We start from the raw sequence: 10368 nt of genomic DNA, 5'->3' as shown, positions 1-10368 counted from the left end.
GCAACAGTTATGACACGGAGAGATATGTGGCTAGCTCCCGTTCGTCAATGTGATGTAGGCATGCATTCCGTGTGTCGTCATACGTGCTTAGGGAAAAGAACTTGCATGACATCTATTGTCCATCCCTCCCGTGGCAGCAGGGTCCAAAAGGAAACTACGGGATATTAAGGTTCTCCTTTTAATAAAGAACTAGACCAACGCATTAGCACTTGGTGAACACATGAACTCCTCAAACTATGGTCATCACCGGGAGTGGTTCCGGTTATTGTCACTCCGGGGTTGCCGGATCATAACACATAGTAGGTAACTACAACTTGCAAGATCGGATCTAAAACACACATATATTGGTGACAACATAATAATTTCAGATCTGAAATCATGGCACCCGGGCCCTAGTGACAAGCATTAAGCATGGCAAAGTAGTAGCAACATCAATCTCAGAACATAGTGGATACTAGGGATCAATCCCCATCAAAACTAACTCCATTACATGATAGATCTCATCCTACTCATCACCGCCCAGCGAGCCTACGAATAGATTACTCACGAACGACAAAGAGCTTCATGGAATTGGAGAGGGAAGAAGGTTGATGATGACGATGGCGACGATTTCCCCTCTCCGGAGCCCAAAACGGACTCCAGATCTGCCCTCCAGATGAAGAACAGGATGTGGCGGCGCCTCCGTATCGCAAACGCGACGAAATCTTCTCTTTTTATTTTTTCTGGGACGAAAGTGAATTTATAGAGCTGAGATTGGGGGCGGCAGAGCCACGTGGGCCCCACAAGCTTGCCATCCGCCACCAGCGGTGGTGGCTACAGGGCTTGTGGCCCACTGGCCCACCCCCTCAGGTGGATCTTTGCGCATGTATTTTTCATATTTTCCAAACATAATCTCCGTAAATTTTCAAGATGTTTGGATAACTTTGATTTCTGAACAAAAACAACACCAAGGCAATTCTGCTGGAAACAGCATCAATCCAGGTTAGTTCCATTCAAATCATGCAAATTAGAGTCCAAAACAAGGGCAAAAGAGTTTAGAAAAGTAGATACGATGGAGACGTATCAGTGTAGCGAGGTGAAACGTAGCAACCGAAAAATAACAAGTAACAAGTAGTAGCAACGGTGCAGCAAGTGGCCCAATCCCTTTTGTAGCAAGGGACAAGCCTGAACAAAGTCTTATAGGAGGAAAAACGCTCCCGAGGACACACGGGAATTTCTGTCATGCTAGTTTCATCATGTTCATGTGATCCGCGTTCGTTACTTTGATAGTTTGATATGTGGGTGGACCACCGCTTGGGTACTGCCCTTACTTGGAAAAGCATCCCACTTATGATTAACCCCTCTCGCAAGCATCCGCAACTACGAAAGAAGAATTAAGACAACGTCTAACCATAGCATTAAACTAGTGGATCCAAATCAGCCCCTTAGGAAGCAAGGCATAGACTGGGGTTTAAGCTTCTGTCACTCCAGCAACCCATCATCTACTTACTACTCCCCAATGCCTTCCTCTAGGCCCAAATATGGTGAAGTGTTATGTAGTCGACGTTCACATAACACCACTAGAGGAAAAGACAACATACAGCATATCAAAATACCGAACGAATACCAAACTCACATGACTATTATTAGCATGACTTATCACATGTCCTTGGGAACAAAAGTAACTACTCACAAAGCATAATCATAATCATGATCAGAGGTGTAATGAATAGCATCAAGGATCTGAACATAAACTCTTCCACCAAGTAATCCAACTAGCATCAACTACAAAGAGTAATCAACACTACTAGTAACCTTACAAGTACCAATCGGACTCGTGAGACGGAGATTGGTTACAAGAGATGAACTAGGGATTGGAGAGGAGATGGTGCTGATGAAGATGTTGATGAAAATGCCTCCCCTCCGACGAGAGGAGTGTTGGTGATGATGATGGCGACGATTTCCCCCTCCTGGAGGGAAGTTTCCCCAGCAGGATCGTCCTGCCGGAGCTCTAGATTGGATCTGCTCAAGTTCCGCCTTATGGCGGCGACAAAACCACGACAAAGCGCCCAATTGATTTTTCTGGAACGAAACCCTTCATATAGCAAAAGAGGGGGGCCAGTGGGCCGTCAGGGAGCCCACAAGCCCTGTAGCCGCCACTCGGGGGGTGGCGGCTACCAGGCTTGTGGGGCCCTGGTAGCTCCCCTTTGGTACTTCTTTCGCCCATTATTGTTTATATATTCCCCAAAAATTCAACGTAAATTTTCAGGGCATTTGGAGCAGTGCAGAATAGAGGACTCAGATTTGGTCTTTTTCCAGTCCAGAATTCCAGCTGCCTGAATTCTCCCTCTTCAAATAAACCTTGCAAAATAAGAGAGAAAAGGCATAAGTATGGTACCACAAAGTAATATAACAGCCCATAAAGCGATAAATATCAACATGAAAGCATGATGCAAAATGGACGTATCAACTCCCCCAAGCTTAGAACTCACTTGTCCTCAAGCGAAAACCAAGTTCCATAAACATGTCCACATGTTTAGGGACGAAGGTGTCGATAAAACATAATACGGACATCAGGGCATCATGATCACAGATAGAATCACAATACATCATAAAGATTCTTATGGGAAAGTAACAATTCCTTCACAAGGCAAAGTATGAAGCAAAAACCTTATTGAGAAGTAACCAACAACAGTCCATAGTCATTGAAGCAATTGCAATTTATCATAACATCAGAAAGAGTCAAATAAGAGCTTGTAAGGAAAACCCACATACTCAATCGTCTCTTTTATTTTCCACAATTGTGACAACTCACGTGGTACTCATGGTATCAAAGTTTCAGCTGGACACGGAGGAAGATAGGGGCTTATAGTTTTGCCTCCCAACCATTTACCTCAAGGGTAAAGTCAACAATAATAAAGCATAAGTACTCATCTCCAAGATTATATATGAATATAGATCTGTCCCAAGCATGTGACGGTAGCCAAGACAAAGGCAAAATAGGGAATTGGTGAAGATCACCATGACTCTTACAAGGGCAAAAAGTAAAGGTACAAGATAGGCCCTTCGCAGAGGGAAGCAGAGGTTGTCATGCGCTTTTGAGGTTTGAATGTGTGTCCTCTTAGTGCTGAGGAACGTCACTTTATATTGCCTCCTGTGATAAAGAACTTTATTATGCAGTCTGTCGCTTTTATGTCTTCCTCATCACAGGTTCGTACAAAGCTTATTTTCCACACACTAATAGATCATACATAGTAGAGAGAAATTTTTATTGCTTGCACCGATGACAACTTACTTGAGGGATCTTATTCAATCCATAGGTAGGTATGGTGGACTCTCATGGAAAAACTGGGTTGATGGTTTATGGATGCACAAGTAGTATCTCTACTTGGTGCGGGAGTTTTGGCTAATATGAGGTGGAAGCGATCTTCACATGCTAAGGGATCTCTGTGTTGGAAATATGCCCTAGAGGCAATAATAAATTAGTTATTATTATATTTCTTAGTTCATGATAATTGTTTATTATCCATGCTATAATTGTATTGATTGGAAACACAGTGCATGTGTGGATACATAGACAAAACACTGTCCCTAGTAAGCCTCTAGTTGACTAGCTCGTTGATCAAAGATGGTCAAGGTTTCCTGGCCATAAGCAAGTGTTGTCACTTGATAACGGGATCACATCATTAGGAGAATCATGTGATGGACTAGACCCAAACTAATAGACGTAGCATGTTGATCGTGTCATTTTGTTGCTACTGTTTTCTGCGTGTCAAGTATTTATTCCTATGACCATGAGATCATATAACTCACTGACACCGAAGGAATGCTTTGTGTGTATAAAATGTCGCAACATAACTGGGTGACTATAAAGGTGCTCTATAGGTATCTCCGAAAGTGTTAGTTGAGTTAGTATGGATCAAGACTGGGATTTGTCACTCCGTGTGACGGAGAGGTATCTCGGGGCCCACTCGGTAATACAACATCACACACAAGCCTTGCAAGCAATGTAACTTAGTGTAAGTTGCGGGATCTTGTATTACAGAACGAGTAAAGAGACTTGCCGGTAAACGAGATTGAAATAGGTATGCGGATACTGACGATCGAATCTCGGGCAAGTAACATACCGAAGGACAAAGGGAATGACATACGGGATTATATGAATCCTTGGCACTGAGGTTCAAACGATAAGATCTTCGTAGAATATGTAGGATCCAATATGGGCATCCAGGTCCCGCTATTGGATATTGACCGAGGAGTCTCTCGGGTCATGTCTACATAGTTCTCGAACCCGCAGGGTCTGCACACTTAAGGTTCGACGTTGTTTTATGCGTATTTGAGTTATATGGTTGGTTACCGAATGTTGTTCGGAGTCCCGGATGAGATCACGGACGTCATGAGGGTTTCCGGAATGGTCCGGAAACGAAGATTGATATATAGGATGACCTCATTTGATTACCGGAAGGTTTTTCGGAGTTACCGGGAATGTACCGGGAATGACGAATGGGTTCCGGGAGTTCACCGGGGGGCAACCCACCCCGGGGAAGCCCATAGGCCTTTGGGGAGACACACCAGCCCACAAGTGGTCTATGCGCCAAGAGAAGAAAAATCAAGAGAAAAGAAAAAAAAAAGGGAGGAGGTGGGAAGGGAGGAGGACTCCCTCCCACCAAACCTAGTCCAACTCGGTTTGGGGGGGGAGAGTCCTCCCCCTTGGACTCGGCCGACCCCCTTGGGGCTCCTTGAGCCCCAAGGCAAGGCCCCCTCCCTCCCACCTATATATACAGAGGTTTTAGGGCTGATTTGAGACGGTTTTTCCACGGCAGCCCGACCACATACCTCCACGGTTTTTCCTCTAGATCGCGTTTCTGCGGAGCTCGGGCGGAGCCCTGCTGAGACAAGGTCATCACCAACCTCCGGAGCGCCGTCACGCTGCCGGAGAACTCTTCTACCTCTCCGTCTCTCTTGCTGGATCAAGAAGGCCGAGATCATCGTCAAGATGTACGTGTGCTGAACGCGGAGGTGCCGTCCGTTCGGTACTAGATCGTGGGACTGATCGCGGGATTGTTCGCGGGGCGGATCGAGGGACGTGAGGACGTTCCACTACATCAACCGCGTTCTCTAACGCTTCTGCTGTACGGTTTACAAAGGTACGTAGATCACTCATCCCCTCTCGTAGATGGACATCACCATGATAGGTCTTCGTGCGCGTAGGAAAAAATTTGTTTCCCATGCGACGTTCCCCAACAGTGGCATCATGAGCTAGGTTCATGCATAGATGTCTTCTCGAGTAGAACACAAAAGTTTTTGTGGGCGGTGATGTACGTTTTGCTGCCCTCCTTAGTCTTTTCTTGATTCCGTGGTATTGTTGGATTGAAGCGGCTTGGACCGACATTACTCGTACGCTTACGAGAGACTGGTTTCATTGTTACGAGTAACCCCCTTTGCTCAAAGATGACTGGCAAGTGACGGTTTCTCCAACTTTAGTTGAATCGGATTTGACCGAGGAGGTCCTTGGATGAGGTTAAATAGCAACTCATATATCTCCGTTGTGGTGTTTGCGTAAGTAAGATGCGATCCTACTAGATACCCTTGGTCAGCACGTAAAACATGCAACAACAAAATTAGAGGACGTCTAACTTGTTTTTGCACGGTATGCTTGTGATGTGATATGGCCAACGATGTGATGTGATATATTGGATGTATGAGATGATCATGTTGTAATAGAAATATCGACTTGCACGTCGATGGTACGGCAACCGGCAGGAGCCATAGGGTTGTCTTTATACTAACGTTTGTGCTTGCAGATGCGTTTACTATTTTGCTAGGATGTAGCTTTGGTAGTAATAGCATGAGTAGCACGACAACCCCGATGGCAACACGTCGATGGATGATCATGGTGTGGCGCCGGTGACAAGAAGATCGTGCCGGTGCTTTGGTGATGGAGATCAAGAAGCACGTGATGATGGCCATATCATGTCACTTATGAATTGCATGTGATGTTAATCCTTTTTTGCACCTTATTTTGCTTAGAACGGCGGTAGCATTATGAGGTGATCTCTCACTAAAATTTCAAGACGAAATTGTGTTCTCCCCGACTGTGCACCGTTGCTACAGTTCGTCGTTTCGAGACACCACGTGATGATCGGGTGTGATAGACTCAACGTTCACATACAACGGGTGCAAAACAGTTGCGCACGCAGAACACTCGGGTTAAGCTTGACGAGCCTAGCATGTGCAGACATGGCCTCGGAACACATGAGACCGAAAGGTCGAGCATGAATCGTATAGTTGATATGATTAGCATAGAGATGCTTACCACTGAAACTATTCTCGACTCACGTGATGATCGGACTTGAGATAGTAGATTTGGATCATGTACCACTCAAATGACTAGAGAGATGTACTTTTTGAGTGGGAGTTCTTAAGTAATATGATTAATTGAACTAATTGTCTTGAACATAGTCTAATGGTCTTTGCGAATTACGATGTAGCTTGCGCTATAGCTCTACTATTTTTATATGTTCCTAGAGAAAATTTAGTTGAAAATTGATAGTAGCAAACTTTGCAGACTGAGTCTGTAAAACCGAGGATTGTCCTCGTTGCTACGCAGAAGGCTTATGTCCTTAATGCACCACTTGGTGTGCTGCACCTCGAGCGTCGTCTGTGGATGCTATGAACATCCGACATACACGTTTCTGATGACTACACGATAGTTCAGTGCAAAATACTTAATGGCTTAGAAGCAAGGCGCCGAAAACGTTGTAAAACGTCACGGAACATAAGTGATGTTCTAAAGAGATGAAATTATGATTTCATGCTTGTGCCCTTGTTAAGAGGTACGAGACCTCCAACAAGATTCTTTGTCCACAAAGTAAAGGAGAAAAGCTCAATCGTTGAGCATGTGCTCAGATTGTCTGAGTACGACAATCACTTGAATCAAGTGGGAGTTAATCTTCTAGATGAGATAGTGATGGTTCTCCAAAAAGTCACTGCCACCAAGCTTTGAGAGCTTCGTGATGAACTATAACATATCAAGGATAGATACAATGATCCTTGAGCGATTCGCGATGTTTGACACTGCGAAAGTAGAAATCAAGAAGGAGCATCAATAATTGATGGTTTGTAAAACCACTAAGTTTCAAGAAAGGCAAGGGCTAGAAGGGATACTTCGTGAAATGGCAAAACAGTTGCTGCACTAATGAAGAGACCCAAGATTAAAACCCAAACCGGAGACTAAGTGCTTCTGTAATGAGGGGAACAGTCACTGAGGCGGAGCAACTCTAGATACTTGGTAGATAAGAAGGCTGGCAAAAGTCAAAAGAAGTGTATTTGATATACATGATGTTGATGTGTACTTTACTAGTACTCCTAGTAGCATGAGGGTATTGGATACCGGTTCGGTTGCTAAGTGATTAGTAACACGAAATGAAAGCTACGGCATAAACGGAGACTAGCTAAAGGCGAGGTGACGATACGTGTTGGAAGTGTTTCCATGGTTGATATGATCAAACATCGCACGCTCCCTCTACCATCGGGATTGGTGTTAAACCTAAATAATTGTTATTTGGTGCTTGCGTTAAGCATGAACATGATTGGATCGTGTTTATTGCAATACAATTATTCATTTAAGGAGAATAATGGTTACTCTATTTTCTTGAATATTCACCTTCAATGGTTTATTGAATCTCGATCGTAGTGTTACACATGTTCATGATATTGGTGCCAAAAGATACGAGTTAATGATGATAGTACCACTTACTTGTGGCACTGCCGCTTGAGTCATGTTAGTATAAATTGCATGAAGAGGCTCCATGCTGATGGATCTTTGTACTCACCTGATTTCGAATCACTAGTGACATGCAAATCATACCACATGAGCAAGGCCTTGTTTTCATTGAGATGAAATAAGATAGTAACTTGTTGGAAGTGATACATTTTGATGTATGCAGTCCAATGGGTGCTGAGGCACGTAGTGGATATCATTATGTTCTTACTTCACTGACGATTTGAGTAGATACAGGAGTATTTGCTTAATGAATCACAAGTCTGAAATGTTGAAAAGTTCAATTCCGTTTGAGAGTGAAGTTCGTCGTAACAAGAGGATAAACTGTCTACGATATGATCATGGAAATGAATATCTGAGTTACGAGTTTTGGTACGCAGTTAAGACAATGTGGAAATTGTTTCGCAGTTCATGCCACCTGGAACATCATAGTGTGATGATGTGTCTGAACGTCATAGCCACGACTATTTGGTATGGTGCATACTATGATGTCTCTTATCGAATTACCACTATCGTTTATGGGTTATGCATTAGAGACAACCGCACTCACTTTAAATAGGGCACCGCGTATTTCCGTTGAGATGACACAGTATAGACTGAGGTTTAGAGAAATCTAAACTGTCGTTTCTTGAAAGTTTGGGGCTTCGACACTTATGTGAAAAAGTTTCAGTCTGATAAGCTCGAACCCAAAGCGGATAAATGCATCTTCATAGGATATCCAAAACAGTTGGGTACATCTCCTATCTCAGATCCGAAAACAAAGTGTTTGTTTCTAGAAACGGATCCTTTCTCGAGGAAAGGTTTCTCTCGAAAGAATTGAGTGGGAGGGTAGTAGAACATGATGAGGTTATTGAACCATCACTTCAACCAGTGTGTAGCACGGCGCAGGAAGTTGTTCCTGTGGCGCCTACACCAATTGAAGTGGAAACTGATGATGGTGATCATCAAGCATAGGATCAAGTTACTACAAGCCTCGTAGGTTGACAAGGTCGCATACTACTACAGAGTGGTATGGTAACCCTGTCTTGGAGGTCATGTTGTTGAGCAACAGTGAACCTACGAGTTATGGAGAAAGCGATGGTGGGCCCAGATTCCGACAAATGGCTGGAAGCCATGAAATCCGAGAGAGGATCCATGTATGAAAACAAAGTGTAGACTTTGAAAGAACTACTTGATGGTCATAAGACTATTGAGTAAAGATGGATCTTTAAAAGAAAACAGACGATGATGGTGATAAGTCACTATTAAGAAAAGCTCGACTTGTCGCAAAGATGTTTTCGACAAGATCAAACAGTTGACTATGATGAGACTTTCTCACTCGTAGCGATGCTAAAGGTCTGTTAGAATTATGTTAGTTGTTGATGCATTATTTATGAAATATTGCACGTAGGATGTCAAAACATTGTCTTCTCGACGGTTTCCTTGAGCAAACATTGTATGTGATACAACCAGAAGGTTTTGTCGATCCTAAAAGATACTAGCAAGTATGCAAGCTCCAGTGATCCTTCAATGGACTGGTGCAAGCATATCGGAGTTGGAATATACACTTTGATGAGATTATCAAAGATTTTGGGTTTTGTACAAGATTTATGAGAAACTTGTATTTCCAAAGAAGTGAGTGGGAGCACTATAGAATTTCTGATAAGTATATGTGGTTGACATGTTGTGGATCAGAAGTAATGTAGAATTTCTGTAAAGCATATAAGGTTGTTTGAAAGGAGTTTTCAAAGGAATACCTGGGTTGCACTACTTGAACGTTGAGCATCAAAGATCTATGTAGATAGATCAAAAAGGCGCTTAATGGAAGTTTCAACAAGATGCATGCCTTGACAAGTTTTTGAAGGAGTTCAAAATAGATCAGCAAAGAAGGAGTTCTTGGTTGCGTTGTGAGGTGTGAATTTAAGTAAGACTCAAAACCCGACCCCGGCAGAATAAAGAGAATAGACGAAGGTCGTCTTCTATGCCTTAGCTGTAGAATCTAAAGTATGCCATGCTGTGTACCGCACCTGATGTGTGCCTTGACTCAAAGTATGTTGAGAGGTACAGAGAGTGATCCATGATTGAATCACTAGCAGCGGTCAAAATTTATCCTTAGTAACTAATGGACTAAGGAATTTTTCTCGATTATGGAGGTGCTTAAGGAGTTCGTCGTAAAGGGTTATGTCGATACAAGCTTTGACACTAATCCGAATAACTATGAGTAGTGAAACGGATTCATATAGTAGAGTAGATATTTGGAGTATTTCCGAATAGCACATAGTAGCAGCATCTATAAGATGACATAAAGATTTGTAAAGAACACACGGATCTGAAAGTTTCAGAACCGTTGACTAAAACCTCTCTCAAGAGCAAGACGTGATCAGACTCCATAACTATATGGGTGTTGGATTCGTTGGAATCACATGGTGATGTGAACTAGATTATTGACTCTAGTGCAAGTGGGAGACTGTTGGAAATATGCCCTAGAGGCAATAATAAATTAGTTATTATTATATTTCTTAGTTCATGATAATTGTTTATTATCCATGCTATAAATTTATTGATTGGAAACACAGTGCATGTGTGGATACATAGACAAAACACTGTCCCTAGTAAGCCTCTAGTTG

The sequence above is a fragment of the Hordeum vulgare genome, chromosome 7H (assembly GCF_904849725.1).
Source record: "Hordeum vulgare subsp. vulgare chromosome 7H, MorexV3_pseudomolecules_assembly, whole genome shotgun sequence".
NCBI classification, from domain to species: domain Eukaryota; kingdom Viridiplantae; phylum Streptophyta; class Magnoliopsida; order Poales; family Poaceae; genus Hordeum; species Hordeum vulgare.
The sequence above is the reverse complement of the archived record's forward strand: the minus strand, read 5'-3'. Positions refer to the sequence as shown.